This window comes from Hydractinia symbiolongicarpus, chromosome 9, assembly GCF_029227915.1.
Source record: "Hydractinia symbiolongicarpus strain clone_291-10 chromosome 9, HSymV2.1, whole genome shotgun sequence".
Lineage (NCBI taxonomy): Eukaryota > Metazoa > Cnidaria > Hydrozoa > Anthoathecata > Hydractiniidae > Hydractinia > Hydractinia symbiolongicarpus.
Genome location: NC_079883.1, coordinates 10,425,558 through 10,439,977, shown reverse-complemented (window position 1 = coordinate 10,439,977; position 14,420 = coordinate 10,425,558). Strand labels below are relative to the sequence as shown.

The window sequence follows — 14,420 nt, the reverse complement described above, 5'->3', positions numbered from 1 at the left end:
ATCATGAACTCATTTGTCAACGACATCTTTGAGCGCATTGCTTCCGAAGCTTCGCGTTTGGCTCTTCAAAACAAAAAGTCGACCATCTCTTCTCGTGAAATTCAAACCGCAGTACGTCTTCTCTTGCCTGGAGAACTTGCAAAACACGCAGTCAGTGAAGGAACAAAAGCCGTCACAAAATACACAAGCAGCAAGTAAACCAACGTCTACCAAACACAAACGGTCTTTTTTAAGACCACACATCTTTAAAAAAACATTTACTTGGCGTCACTACAAGTTAACCGAAGTTAATAAAACTTCTAAATAATGTGCTTAAGAACACTAGCCTACATTTAAAATACTTCCCCATGTGTGTGTGGATTAGCTTCACTTTTCATACGTATTATTAGCTGTACTTGCAGAAAAGACAAGTACATTGATCCATGTTATTGCTTACATTTAACTTAACCCAGCTTTTCACGGAAACACTCCCAGGCAAATTAACCCTACAAAGTATTTCTAAATTTTTTTTGTGTCATATATGACATAGTATCGTATAGCAATAAATGTAACTGTGACAAGACTTTACACATTGTGTAATTTGGAAGCGTGCACAAAGTAATGTTTTAAAAGATTTGTGGCTATAAAAATAGCCGTTTTTGTTGAGCAATGACAACGCTTAACCTCCGAATCCGTAAAGAGTTCTTCCTTGACGTTTTAAGGCATAAACAACATCCATAGCGGTAACGGTCTTGCGTTTAGCGTGCTCTGTGTAGGTTACAGCATCACGAATAACATTCTCTAAGAAAACCTTCAGTACACCTCTGGTTTCCTCATAGATAAGGCCAGAGATACGTTTGACACCACCTCGTCGAGCAAGACGCCGAATAGCAGGTTTTGTGATTCCCTGAATGTTATCACGAAGAATTTTTCGGTGACGTTTAGCACCTCCTTTTCCCAATCCTTTACCTCCTTTTCCGCGTCCAGACATATTGATATAGTTGCGTACAGAACGAGTACAAAAACAACGTTTGAGTTAACAGAATTCAGACAGCTTTAAAAAGAGGCCATAAAATTACCTACTGCTCGTGGAAACACCCTAATTAACCAATAGAGTTGCGTCATTACAAAATGTTCCGAACATTTTGTACATTTTTTTAAGTAAAACTGTAGTTTTTTTAAAAATTCGTGGTCTTAATGTTTCAGTAAGGCAATAAATTTGGCATCGTTGGAATTCGCCAAACCTTCTGCTACTTACTAAAAAAAAAAAAAGTCAAAAGCTTTTGTGTATCAGAAGATACAGCCGTTTTCCCGTAGCCAAAAAACACAGATTTTATAAAAATGTTAAAGTAATGAGCGTAATGTCATTATGCAGCCAATCAGAAATTACTTTCTTAGCACCAATCAAATGGTTTGTTTTGAACCTTAGCTGTCAATCAATATGAGAAATAAAACTTTGGCGCGATAGTGCATTTTAGACCGTCTTGTGTATCCGTACTACATCGACTTCTTAAAATATGGCTCGTACAAAGCAAACTGCACGTAAATCTACTGGAGGAAAGGCTCCACGAAAACAACTCGCCACTAAAGCTGCGAGGAAAAGCGCACCAGCTACTGGAGGAGTGAAAAAACCACATCGTTACAGACCTGGTACAGTTGCTCTCAGAGAAATGAGAAGATACCAGAAGTCAACCGAGCTCTTGATCCGCAAGTTGCCTTTCCAGCGTCTTGTGCGAGAAATTGCTCAGGACTTCAAAACAGATCTGCGATTCCAGAGCACAGCCGTTATGGCTCTGCAAGAGGCTTCTGAAGCGTACCTTGTTGGCTTGTTCGAGGATACTAACTTGTGTGCCATTCACGCAAAACGAGTTACAATCATGCCTAAAGACATCCAGTTGGCAAGAAGAATTCGTGGGGAACGTGCCTAAGCATCTTACCAAACAAAAAACGGCTATTTTTATAGCCACACATCCATAAAAAATATTACGGCTAGCTTTTTATATCAAACTTTGTCCTGCTTTCTGTTTAAATTTTATGCTACATAAAAATTTTATGCTACATAAAGTTTGACAATGTTAAAAATATGCAGGGCAAGAAAAGTAAAAGCAAGAAAATAAGAAATTTAAAAACGAAAATACTTAAACTTAGGGAATCTAATCTTAAATTTACTCTTTTTTAACTGTTTAAGTGACTTAAACAAGTTTAACTTTGTACCAAGATAATGTTTTTTTGTAAATGTGTGGCTATAAAAATAGCCGTTTGTTAATGTAATAGCCAGATACACACAAATTATTTTTTTGCGGTCTTCTTTGCTGCCTTTTTGGGAGTCTTTTTGACCTTCTTTGCTGCAGGTTTTTTAGCAACAGGCTTCTTTGTGGGTTTCTTAGCTGCTGGTTTCTTAGCCGAGGCTTTCTTTGTGGCAGGCTTCTTTGCTGCTTTCTTTGGCGTGCTCTTCTTTGCTGGCTTCTTTTTTGGTGTACTTTTCTTTGCAGTAGGCTTCTTTGCCGTTGGCTTTTTTGCTGCGGCCTTTTTCTTAGGTTTTTCTTTTTTTACCTGACCTAGCTTGAATGATCCAGAAGCACCAGTGCCTTTAGTTTGAATCAAATCGCCTGATGTTACTCCTCGTTTAAGAGCCATTTTCAGATGATGATCTGAGTTTTCAGCAACTTTGTAATTTGCATGAATATATTTTGTAATAGCTTGGCGAGATGAACCACCGCGTTCCTTTAGGGTAGCGATAGCAGCCTTGATCATGTCCACATATTTAGGGTGATCAGCTGTCTTCTTTGCAGCAGGTTTCTTCTTGGGTGCGATTTTCTTTGGAGAAGCTGCTTCACTCATTTTTAATGTTTTCTTACAACAATCCAACGATAAACGATGCTTGTTATCACAGTAGAAGTATACTAAACATTACCGTGTAAATGAGATATAATTTAAGACGGTGCGAAGTATGCGGACGTAAAAGTACCACTCCCGGGAATTGATTTGGCGCGAAAACAGAAATGTGTGTTTCTGTACATCGTATAATGTCCGTTTTGGGTGCCGCGACTATGCGAAAGCATGTTAATTTTTATTTGTAGTACGACGCAATAGTCTGCAAGAGAAGCTGCTGGAGTTTGAGGTCTTCAGCATTACATCTAGTCTGTTAATTTGGGCTTCTTCCGCGCTCGTGTTAGGATTTTCATAAAGCGTTCTTTGGTTTGCGTTGCGTATGTCGGCCTACATCATCGACACGGCCTGTTTCCGGCTATTAGGAGCAATTCATATATTGGGCACTGCGTTTCGACTTTTTTATTAGACCACAGTAAAAAAATTCACTCACAGAAGTCCCTTTCTTTCATGGCTACAAACACGAAGAATTCTGTCGTAAGTAAAACGAATGCGCAAGCCAAAATGACGATGGGGCGAAGTCATAAGCATGGCCCTGTGGCCCAATGGATAAGGCATCTGACTACGAATCAGGGGATTCCAGGTTCGACTCCTGGCAGGGTCGCACTGTCGCATTTCGGCTGCATGGTCTACTGTGTAACGCGCGCGCACGTTCTGGCGTAATGCGTTGATAAACGGAATGTACGCAGACATATTGGAAAGTAATATCACGCACTTAGTATCGTCGCCTTTGTTAGCATTCATGTAAGTTACCATCCACTCGCTACAGTCGCTCTCCATCCTACGGCTAAATCAACAGCCGTGATTTTTACTATGTCGCCGTCCATCCGTACGCGGTGACAGTTGTAAGCTTTACAGTAACGTGACATGCTCCACAAGCAGTTACGGTGTGTGGACGATGCCTATCATGGCAACGCTTGTTCTTTATCGCTTCTCGGCCTAATGGCTAAGATCAAGTGTAGTATCTGTTCTTATCAGTTTAATATCTGGTAGGCCATTCTCTGAATGGTCAGTATATTAATCTGATTTTTGGCCTTGGGTCATGGAGGTGGATTCATTCACGCCGTGACCACGGGTTGCCTTGGTGTTGCACTATTACCGATGGCGGCCCACATAAGCAATAAAAGAATAATAGCAGTCCTCTTTCCGACGGCACTCTGCATAGTCTACGGCGGGAACAAAACGCGTACACTGGGGGAGAATACAGCCTATGCCCCGCGACACGGCAGTTTATAACACACTCAAGCCACAAGCATTAACAAACTTTGAAGGGTACCCTCATGCTACGGTGCAGTTCCAACTCATACTTACCTGACGGGGAAGTAAAGACTGATCAATGAGGGTTTTCTTCCAGAGTGAGGCTCTTGCATTGCACTACGCTTGGGCTGACCTCTGCGATTACTGCAAACGTCAGTAACTCGACCGTACAATTTCTGGTAGTGGGGGCCTGCGTCCGCGCTCGCCCCCTCCTTAAGTCAAAATGAATGAGCTTAGAAAAGTTGCGCGGCCAAATGTCGGTGGTGACTTAAACGCTAAGGTAAAACCTCGCTTGGCTGTTACGAAACGTGATTGCGATATAAGTCCTCGGAAGGCGGCGGAATTTTATTTTATTTGCCATTCCGTCAGGGTTATTGGATGATCGGCAATAGATCGAGTTTGTATGCATTTGAAAGCTCTTTTTTCTCGTACTATCACCTGAAAATGTCGTAGGAAAATGTCATAGGAAACACTTTCAACAACCGCCACGTTCCTTAATTGTTATAACAAGAAATATATCACAGCAAATGAAAATGAAAAGCCTACGACACCGGGAGTTCCCAGGCGGTCCCCCATCCAAGTACTATCCCGGCCCGACGATGCTTAACTTCCGTGATCAGACGAGAACGGGTGTGTTCATCGTGGTATGGCCGTAGACATTAGTAGGTGCAAATACGTGCAATTTATTTTGACGTTGTGATCAAATTTTTTTATTTAATTTCTTTGAGTTACTTAGGACAAGGCGTATGCATGGATTATCTATTAGACTTTAAGGTTATAGTTTTGTGAAAAAAACAATGTTTTTTTAAAGATGTGTGGCTATAAAAATAGCCGTTGTTTTCTGAGTGTAGCGGTTTACTTCTTCTGTCCTTTGTCGTTCTTCTTTGGGAGTAAGACAGCTTGAATGTTTGGCAAAACACCACCAGCTGCAATGGTTATACCGCTCAAAAGTTTGTTTAATTCTTCATCATTACGAACAGCCAATTGTAAATGTCTTGGAATAATCCTAGCTTTTTTGTTGTCTCTTGCTGCGTTACCAGCCAACTCCAATATCTCAGCAGATAAATATTCCAAGACGGCTGCTAAGTAAACTGGTGCTCCAGATCCAATTCGGTTAGCATAGTGCCCTCTACGAAGGAATCTATGCACTCTACCGACTGGAAATTGAAGTCCAGCTCTTGAGGATCTTGTCTTGGCTTTAGCCTTAGCTTTTCCACCTTTTCCACGTCCAGACATAACTGCGATTTGATTTGTAAGTTAATACAAAAACGTACGAATATTTAACGTAAGTGTTAACGAAATAAACTTTACTCGTTTTTTCATCATAAAAATAGGATCGAAATCATGTTTTTTTAACCAATCATAATTAAGTATTAAACAAAAGATTTTTTTTTTAACCAATTAAATTGCGTATCGGCGTTTTCGGATCGAATTCGATCCGATTTTTTTACTTATAAACAAAAAGTTTTGACTTGCAGTTTAATGCTTATTTACAAGTTAAGTAGCAAAAATTTTTAACCATGTCTGACGCAGCAGCTAAAGGAGGAAAACAGGCACCTAAAGTAGCCAAGAAAGGTGAAAAAAGAGCCGGCAAAAAAGGAGGAAAGATTGGTGGAACTGGTGAAAAGAAACGCAAGAGAAAGAGAAAGGAAAGTTATGCTATTTACATCTACAATGTTTTGAAACAAGTTCACCCAGATGTCGGAGTTTCAAGCAAAGCTATGAGCATCATGAACTCATTTGTCAACGACATCTTTGAGCGCATTGCTTCCGAAGCTTCGCGTTTGGCTCTTCAAAACAAAAAGTCGACCATCTCTTCTCGTGAAATTCAAACCGCAGTACGTCTTCTCTTGCCTGGAGAACTTGCAAAACACGCAGTCAGTGAAGGAACAAAAGCCGTCACAAAATACACAAGCAGCAAGTAAACCAACGTCTACCAAACACAAACGGTCTTTTTTAAGACCACACATCTTTAAAAAAACATTTACTTGGCGTCACTACAAGTTAACCGAAGTTAATAAAACTTCTAAATAATGTGCTTAAGAACACTAGCCTACATTTAAAATACTTCCCCATGTGTGTGTGGATTAGCTTCACTTTTCATACGTATTATTAGCTGTACTTGCAGAAAAGACAAGTACATTGATCCATGTTATTGCTTACATTTAACTTAACCCAGCTTTTCACGGAAACACTCCCAGGCAAATTAACCCTACAAAGTATTTCTAAATTTTTTTTGTGTCATATATGACATAGTATCGTATAGCAATAAATGTAACTGTGACAAGACTTTACACATTGTGTAATTTGGAAGCGTGCACAAAGTAATGTTTTAAAAGATTTGTGGCTATAAAAATAGCCGTTTTTGTTGAGCAATGACAACGCTTAACCTCCGAATCCGTAAAGAGTTCTTCCTTGACGTTTTAAGGCATAAACAACATCCATAGCGGTAACGGTCTTGCGTTTAGCGTGCTCTGTGTAGGTTACAGCATCACGAATAACATTCTCTAAGAAAACCTTCAGTACACCTCTGGTTTCCTCATAGATAAGGCCAGAGATACGTTTGACACCACCTCGTCGAGCAAGACGCCGAATAGCAGGTTTTGTGATTCCCTGAATGTTATCACGAAGAATTTTTCGGTGACGTTTAGCACCTCCTTTTCCCAATCCTTTACCTCCTTTTCCGCGTCCAGACATATTGATATAGTTGCGTACAGAACGAGTACAAAAACAACGTTTGAGTTAACAGAATTCAGACAGCTTTAAAAAGAGGCCATAAAATTACCTACTGCTCGTGGAAACACCCTAATTAACCAATAGAGTTGCGTCATTACAAAATGTTCCGAACATTTTGTACATTTTTTTAAGTAAAACTGTAGTTTTTTTAAAAATTCGTGGTCTTAATGTTTCAGTAAGGCAATAAATTTGGCATCGTTGGAATTCGCCAAACCTTCTGCTACTTACTAAAAAAAAAAAAAGTCAAAAGCTTTTGTGTATCAGAAGATACAGCCGTTTTCCCGTAGCCAAAAAACACAGATTTTATAAAAATGTTAAAGTAATGAGCGTAATGTCATTATGCAGCCAATCAGAAATTACTTTCTTAGCACCAATCAAATGGTTTGTTTTGAACCTTAGCTGTCAATCAATATGAGAAATAAAACTTTGGCGCGATAGTGCATTTTAGACCGTCTTGTGTATCCGTACTACATCGACTTCTTAAAATATGGCTCGTACAAAGCAAACTGCACGTAAATCTACTGGAGGAAAGGCTCCACGAAAACAACTCGCCACTAAAGCTGCGAGGAAAAGCGCACCAGCTACTGGAGGAGTGAAAAAACCACATCGTTACAGACCTGGTACAGTTGCTCTCAGAGAAATCAGAAGATACCAGAAGTCAACCGAGCTCTTGATCCGCAAGTTGCCTTTCCAGCGTCTTGTGCGAGAAATTGCTCAGGACTTCAAAACAGATCTGCGATTCCAGAGCACAGCCGTTATGGCTCTGCAAGAGGCTTCTGAAGCGTACCTTGTTGGCTTGTTCGAGGATACTAACTTGTGTGCCATTCACGCAAAACGAGTTACAATCATGCCTAAAGACATCCAGTTGGCAAGAAGAATTCGTGGGGAACGTGCCTAAGCATCTTACCAAACAAAAAACGGCTATTTTTATAGCCACACATCCATAAAAAATATTACGGCTAGCTTTTTATATCAAACTTTGTCCTGCTTTCTGTTTAAATTTTATGCTACATAAAAATTTTATGCTACATAAAGTTTGACAATGTTAAAAATATGAAGGGCAAGAAAAGTAAAAGCAAGAAAATAAGAAATTTAAAAACGAAAATACTTAAACTTAGGGAATCTAATCTTAAATTTACTCTTTTTTAACTGTTTAAGTGACTTAAACAAGTTTAACTTTGTACCAAGATAATGTTTTTTTGTAAATGTGTGGCTATAAAAATAGCCGTTTGTTAATGTAATAGCCAGATACACACAAATTATTTTTTTGCGGTCTTCTTTGCTGCCTTTTTGGGAGTCTTTTTGACCTTCTTTGCTGCAGGTTTTTTAGCAACAGGCTTCTTTGTGGGTTTCTTAGCTGCTGGTTTCTTAGCCGAGGCTTTCTTTGTGGCAGGCTTCTTTGCTGCTTTCTTTGGCGTGCTCTTCTTTGCTGGCTTCTTTTTTGGTGTACTTTTCTTTGCAGTAGGCTTCTTTGCCGTTGGCTTTTTTGCTGCGGCCTTTTTCTTAGGTTTTTCTTTTTTTACCTGACCTAGCTTGAATGATCCAGAAGCACCAGTGCCTTTAGTTTGAATCAAATCGCCTGATGTTACTCCTCGTTTAAGAGCCATTTTCAGATGATGATCTGAGTTTTCAGCAACTTTGTAATTTGCATGAATATATTTTGTAATAGCTTGGCGAGATGAACCACCGCGTTCCTTTAGGGTAGCGATAGCAGCCTTGATCATGTCCACATATTTAGGGTGATCAGCTGTCTTCTTTGCAGCAGGTTTCTTCTTGGGTGCGATTTTCTTTGGAGAAGCTGCTTCACTCATTTTTAATGTTTTCTTACAACAATCCAACGATAAACGATGCTTGTTATCACAGTAGAAGTATACTAAACATTACCGTGTAAATGAGATATAATTTAAGACGGTGCGAAGTATGCGGACGTAAAAGTACCACTCCCGGGAATTGATTTGGCGCGAAAACAGAAATGTGTGTTTCTGTACATCGTATAATGTCCGTTTTGGGTGCCGCGACTATGCGAAAGCATGTTAATTTTTATTTGTAGTACGACGCAATAGTCTGCAAGAGAAGCTGCTGGAGTTTGAGGTCTTCAGCATTACATCTAGTCTGTTAATTTGGGCTTCTTCCGCGCTCGTGTTAGGATTTTCATAAAGCGTTCTTTGGTTTGCGTTGCGTATGTCGGCCTACATCATCGACACGGCCTGTTTCCGGCTATTAGGAGCAATTCATATATTGGGCACTGCGTTTCGACTTTTTTATTAGACCACAGTAAAAAAATTCACTCACAGAAGTCCCTTTCTTTCATGGCTACAAACACGAAGAATTCTGTCGTAAGTAAAACGAATGCGCAAGCCAAAATGACGATGGGGCGAAGTCATAAGCATGGCCCTGTGGCCCAATGGATAAGGCATCTGACTACGAATCAGGGGATTCCAGGTTCGACTCCTGGCAGGGTCGCACTGTCGCATTTCGGCTGCATGGTCTACTGTGTAACGCGCGCGCACGTTCTGGCGTAATGCGTTGATAAACGGAATGTACGCAGACATATTGGAAAGTAATATCACGCACTTAGTATCGTCGCCTTTGTTAGCATTCATGTAAGTTACCATCCACTCGCTACAGTCGCTCTCCATCCTACGGCTAAATCAACAGCCGTGATTTTTACTATGTCGCCGTCCATCCGTACGCGGTGACAGTTGTAAGCTTTACAGTAACGTGACATGCTCCACAAGCAGTTACGGTGTGTGGACGATGCCTATCATGGCAACGCTTGTTCTTTATCGCTTCTCGGCCTAATGGCTAAGATCAAGTGTAGTATCTGTTCTTATCAGTTTAATATCTGGTAGGCCATTCTCTGAATGGTCAGTATATTAATCTGATTTTTGGCCTTGGGTCATGGAGGTGGATTCATTCACGCCGTGACCACGGGTTGCCTTGGTGTTGCACTATTACCGATGGCGGCCCACATAAGCAATAAAAGAATAATAGCAGTCCTCTTTCCGACGGCACTCTGCATAGTCTACGGCGGGAACAAAACGCGTACACTGGGGGAGAATACAGCCTATGCCCCGCGACACGGCAGTTTATAACACACTCAAGCCACAAGCATTAACAAACTTTGAAGGGTACCCTCATGCTACGGTGCAGTTCCAACTCATACTTACCTGACGGGGAAGTAAAGACTGATCAATGAGGGTTTTCTTCCAGAGTGAGGCTCTTGCATTGCACTACGCTTGGGCTGACCTCTGCGATTACTGCAAACGTCAGTAACTCGACCGTACAATTTCTGGTAGTGGGGGCCTGCGTCCGCGCTCGCCCCCTCCTTAAGTCAAAATGAATGAGCTTAGAAAAGTTGCGCGGCCAAATGTCGGTGGTGACTTAAACGCTAAGGTAAAACCTCGCTTGGCTGTTACGAAACGTGATTGCGATATAAGTCCTCGGAAGGCGGCGGAATTTTATTTTATTTGCCATTCCGTCAGGGTTATTGGATGATCGGCAATAGATCGAGTTTGTATGCATTTGAAAGCTCTTTTTTCTCGTACTATCACCTGAAAATGTCGTAGGAAAATGTCATAGGAAACACTTTCAACAACCGCCACGTTCCTTAATTGTTATAACAAGAAATATATCACAGCAAATGAAAATGAAAAGCCTACGACACCGGGAGTTCCCAGGCGGTCCCCCATCCAAGTACTATCCCGGCCCGACGATGCTTAACTTCCGTGATCAGACGAGAACGGGTGTGTTCATCGTGGTATGGCCGTAGACATTAGTAGGTGCAAATACGTGCAATTTATTTTGACGTTGTGATCAAATTTTTTTATTTAATTTCTTTGAGTTACTTAGGACAAGGCGTATGCATGGATTATCTATTAGACTTTAAGGTTATAGTTTTGTGAAAAAAACAATGTTTTTTTAAAGATGTGTGGCTATAAAAATAGCCGTTGTTTTCTGAGTGTAGCGGTTTACTTCTTCTGTCCTTTGTCGTTCTTCTTTGGGAGTAAGACAGCTTGAATGTTTGGCAAAACACCACCAGCTGCAATGGTTACACCGCTCAAAAGTTTGTTTAATTCTTCATCATTACGAACAGCCAATTGTAAATGTCTTGGAATAATCCTAGCTTTTTTGTTGTCTCTTGCTGCGTTACCAGCCAACTCCAATATCTCAGCAGATAAATATTCCAAGACGGCTGCTAAGTAAACTGGTGCTCCAGATCCAATTCGGTTAGCATAGTGCCCTCTACGAAGGAATCTATGCACTCTACCGACTGGAAATTGAAGTCCAGCTCTTGAGGATCTTGTCTTGGCTTTAGCCTTAGCTTTTCCACCTTTTCCACGTCCAGACATAACTGCGATTTGATTTGTAAGTTAATACAAAAACGTACGAATATTTAACGTAAGTGTTAACGAAATAAACTTTACTCGTTTTTTCATCATAAAAATAGGATCGAAATCATGTTTTTTTAACCAATCATAATTAAGTATTAAACAAAAGATTTTTTTTTTAACCAATTAAATTGCGTATCGGCGTTTTCGGATCGAATTCGATCCGATTTTTTTACTTATAAACAAAAAGTTTTGACTTGCAGTTTAATGCTTATTTACAAGTTAAGTAGCAAAAATTTTTAACCATGTCTGACGCAGCAGCTAAAGGAGGAAAACAGGCACCTAAAGTAGCCAAGAAAGGTGAAAAAAGAGCCGGCAAAAAAGGAGGAAAGATTGGTGGAACTGGTGAAAAGAAACGCAAGAGAAAGAGAAAGGAAAGTTATGCTATTTACATCTACAATGTTTTGAAACAAGTTCACCCAGATGTCGGAGTTTCAAGCAAAGCTATGAGCATCATGAACTCATTTGTCAACGACATCTTTGAGCGCATTGCTTCCGAAGCTTCGCGTTTGGCTCTTCAAAACAAAAAGTCGACCATCTCTTCTCGTGAAATTCAAACCGCAGTACGTCTTCTCTTGCCTGGAGAACTTGCAAAACACGCAGTCAGTGAAGGAACAAAAGCCGTCACAAAATACACAAGCAGCAAGTAAACCAACGTCTACCAAACACAAACGGTCTTTTTTAAGACCACACATCTTTAAAAAAACATTTACTTGGCGTCACTACAAGTTAACCGAAGTTAATAAAACTTCTAAATAATGTGCTTAAGAACACTAGCCTACATTTAAAATACTTCCCCATGTGTGTGTGGATTAGCTTCACTTTTCATACGTATTATTAGCTGTACTTGCAGAAAAGACAAGTACATTGATCCATGTTATTGCTTACATTTAACTTAACCCAGCTTTTCACGGAAACACTCCCAGGCAAATTAACCCTACAAAGTATTTCTAAATTTTTTTTGTGTCATATATGACATAGTATCGTATAGCAATAAATGTAACTGTGACAAGACTTTACACATTGTGTAATTTGGAAGCGTGCACAAAGTAATGTTTTAAAAGATTTGTGGCTATAAAAATAGCCGTTTTTGTTGAGCAATGACAACGCTTAACCTCCGAATCCGTAAAGAGTTCTTCCTTGACGTTTTAAGGCATAAACAACATCCATAGCGGTAACGGTCTTGCGTTTAGCGTGCTCTGTGTAGGTTACAGCATCACGAATAACATTCTCTAAGAAAACCTTCAGTACACCTCTGGTTTCCTCATAGATAAGGCCAGAGATACGTTTGACACCACCTCGTCGAGCAAGACGCCGAATAGCAGGTTTTGTGATTCCCTGAATGTTATCACGAAGAATTTTTCGGTGACGTTTAGCACCTCCTTTTCCCAATCCTTTACCTCCTTTTCCGCGTCCAGACATATTGATATAGTTGCGTACAGAACGAGTACAAAAACAACGTTTGAGTTAACAGAATTCAGACAGCTTTAAAAAGAGGCCATAAAATTACCTACTGCTCGTGGAAACACCCTAATTAACCAATAGAGTTGCGTCATTACAAAATGTTCCGAACATTTTGTACATTTTTTTAAGTAAAACTGTAGTTTTTTTAAAAATTCGTGGTCTTAATGTTTCAGTAAGGCAATAAATTTGGCATCGTTGGAATTCGCCAAACCTTCTGCTACTTACTAAAAAAAAAAAAAGTCAAAAGCTTTTGTGTATCAGAAGATACAGCCGTTTTCCCGTAGCCAAAAAACACAGATTTTATAAAAATGTTAAAGTAATGAGCGTAATGTCATTATGCAGCCAATCAGAAATTACTTTCTTAGCACCAATCAAATGGTTTGTTTTGAACCTTAGCTGTCAATCAATATGAGAAATAAAACTTTGGCGCGATAGTGCATTTTAGACCGTCTTGTGTATCCGTACTACATCGACTTCTTAAAATATGGCTCGTACAAAGCAAACTGCACGTAAATCTACTGGAGGAAAGGCTCCACGAAAACAACTCGCCACTAAAGCTGCGAGGAAAAGCGCACCAGCTACTGGAGGAGTGAAAAAACCACATCGTTACAGACCTGGTACAGTTGCTCTCAGAGAAATCAGAAGATACCAGAAGTCAACCGAGCTCTTGATCCGCAAGTTGCCTTTCCAGCGTCTTGTGCGAGAAATTGCTCAGGACTTCAAAACAGATCTGCGATTCCAGAGCACAGCCGTTATGGCTCTGCAAGAGGCTTCTGAAGCGTACCTTGTTGGCTTGTTCGAGGATACTAACTTGTGTGCCATTCACGCAAAACGAGTTACAATCATGCCTAAAGACATCCAGTTGGCAAGAAGAATTCGTGGGGAACGTGCCTAAGCATCTTACCAAACAAAAAACGGCTATTTTTATAGCCACACATCCATAAAAAATATTACGGCTAGCTTTTTATATCAAACTTTGTCCTGCTTTCTGTTTAAATTTTATGCTACATAAAGTTTGACAATGTTAAAAATATGAAGGGCAAGAAAAGTAAAAGCAAGAAAATAAGAAATTTAAAAACGAAAATACTTAAACTTAGGGAATCTAATCTTAAATTTACTCTTTTTTAACTGTTTAAGTGACTTAAACAAGTTTAACTTTGTACCAAGATAATGTTTTTTTGTAAATGTGTGGCTATAAAAATAGCCGTTTGTTAATGTAATAGCCAGATACACACAAATTATTTTTTTGCGGTCTTCTTTGCTGCCTTTTTGGGAGTCTTTTTGACCTTCTTTGCTGCAGGTTTTTTAGCAACAGGCTTCTTTGTGGGTTTCTTAGCTGCTGGTTTCTTAGCCGAGGCTTTCTTTGTGGCAGGCTTCTTTGCTGCTTTCTTTGGCGTGCTCTTCTTTGCTGGCTTCTTTTTTGGTGTACTTTTCTTTGCAGTAGGCTTCTTTGCCGTTGGCTTTTTTGCTGCGGCCTTTTTCTTAGGTTTTTCTTTTTTTACCTGACCTAGCTTGAATGATCCAGAAGCACCAGTGCCTTTAGTTTGAATCAAATCGCCTGATGTTACTCCTCGTTTAAGAGCCATTTTCAGATGATGATCTGAGTTTTCAGCAACTTTGTAATTTGCATGAATATATTTTGTAATAGCTTGGCGAGATGAACCACCGCGTTCCTTTAGGGTAGCGATAGCAGCCTTGATCATG

The 14,420-nt window shown here is 40.0% G+C and overlaps 8 non-coding genes across 8 annotated transcripts; 6 read left to right on the top strand and 2 right to left on the bottom strand.

Moving 5' to 3' along the window:
- Positions 1-3,399: 3,399 nt before the first annotated feature.
- Trnar-acg (transfer RNA arginine (anticodon ACG)) lies at positions 3,400-3,472 on the top strand. The gene has a single exon. It is a non-coding gene; the product is annotated as a tRNA-Arg (tRNA).
- Positions 3,473-3,794: 322 nt separating this feature from the next.
- On the top strand, positions 3,795-3,986 carry LOC130661138 (U2 spliceosomal RNA). Its single transcript, XR_008988333.1, has one exon. It is a non-coding gene; the product is annotated as a U2 spliceosomal RNA (small nuclear RNA).
- Positions 3,987-4,171: 185 nt separating this feature from the next.
- On the top strand, positions 4,172-4,336 carry LOC130660094 (U1 spliceosomal RNA). The gene has a single exon (XR_008987296.1). It is a non-coding gene; the product is annotated as a U1 spliceosomal RNA (small nuclear RNA).
- Positions 4,337-4,664: 328 nt separating this feature from the next.
- On the bottom strand, positions 4,665-4,783 carry LOC130658132 (5S ribosomal RNA). The gene has a single exon (XR_008985349.1). It is a non-coding gene; the product is annotated as a 5S ribosomal RNA (ribosomal RNA).
- Positions 4,784-9,251: 4,468 nt separating this feature from the next.
- Positions 9,252-9,324, top strand: Trnar-acg (transfer RNA arginine (anticodon ACG)). Its single transcript has one exon. It is a non-coding gene; the product is annotated as a tRNA-Arg (tRNA).
- A 322-nt stretch (positions 9,325-9,646) lies between these two features.
- LOC130661137 (U2 spliceosomal RNA) lies at positions 9,647-9,838 on the top strand. The gene has a single exon (XR_008988332.1). It is a non-coding gene; the product is annotated as a U2 spliceosomal RNA (small nuclear RNA).
- Positions 9,839-10,023: 185 nt separating this feature from the next.
- On the top strand, positions 10,024-10,188 carry LOC130660093 (U1 spliceosomal RNA). Its single transcript, XR_008987295.1, has one exon. It is a non-coding gene; the product is annotated as a U1 spliceosomal RNA (small nuclear RNA).
- A 328-nt stretch (positions 10,189-10,516) lies between these two features.
- LOC130658130 (5S ribosomal RNA) lies at positions 10,517-10,635 on the bottom strand. Its single transcript, XR_008985348.1, has one exon. It is a non-coding gene; the product is annotated as a 5S ribosomal RNA (ribosomal RNA).
- Between the last annotated feature and the right edge of the window lie 3,785 nt (positions 10,636-14,420).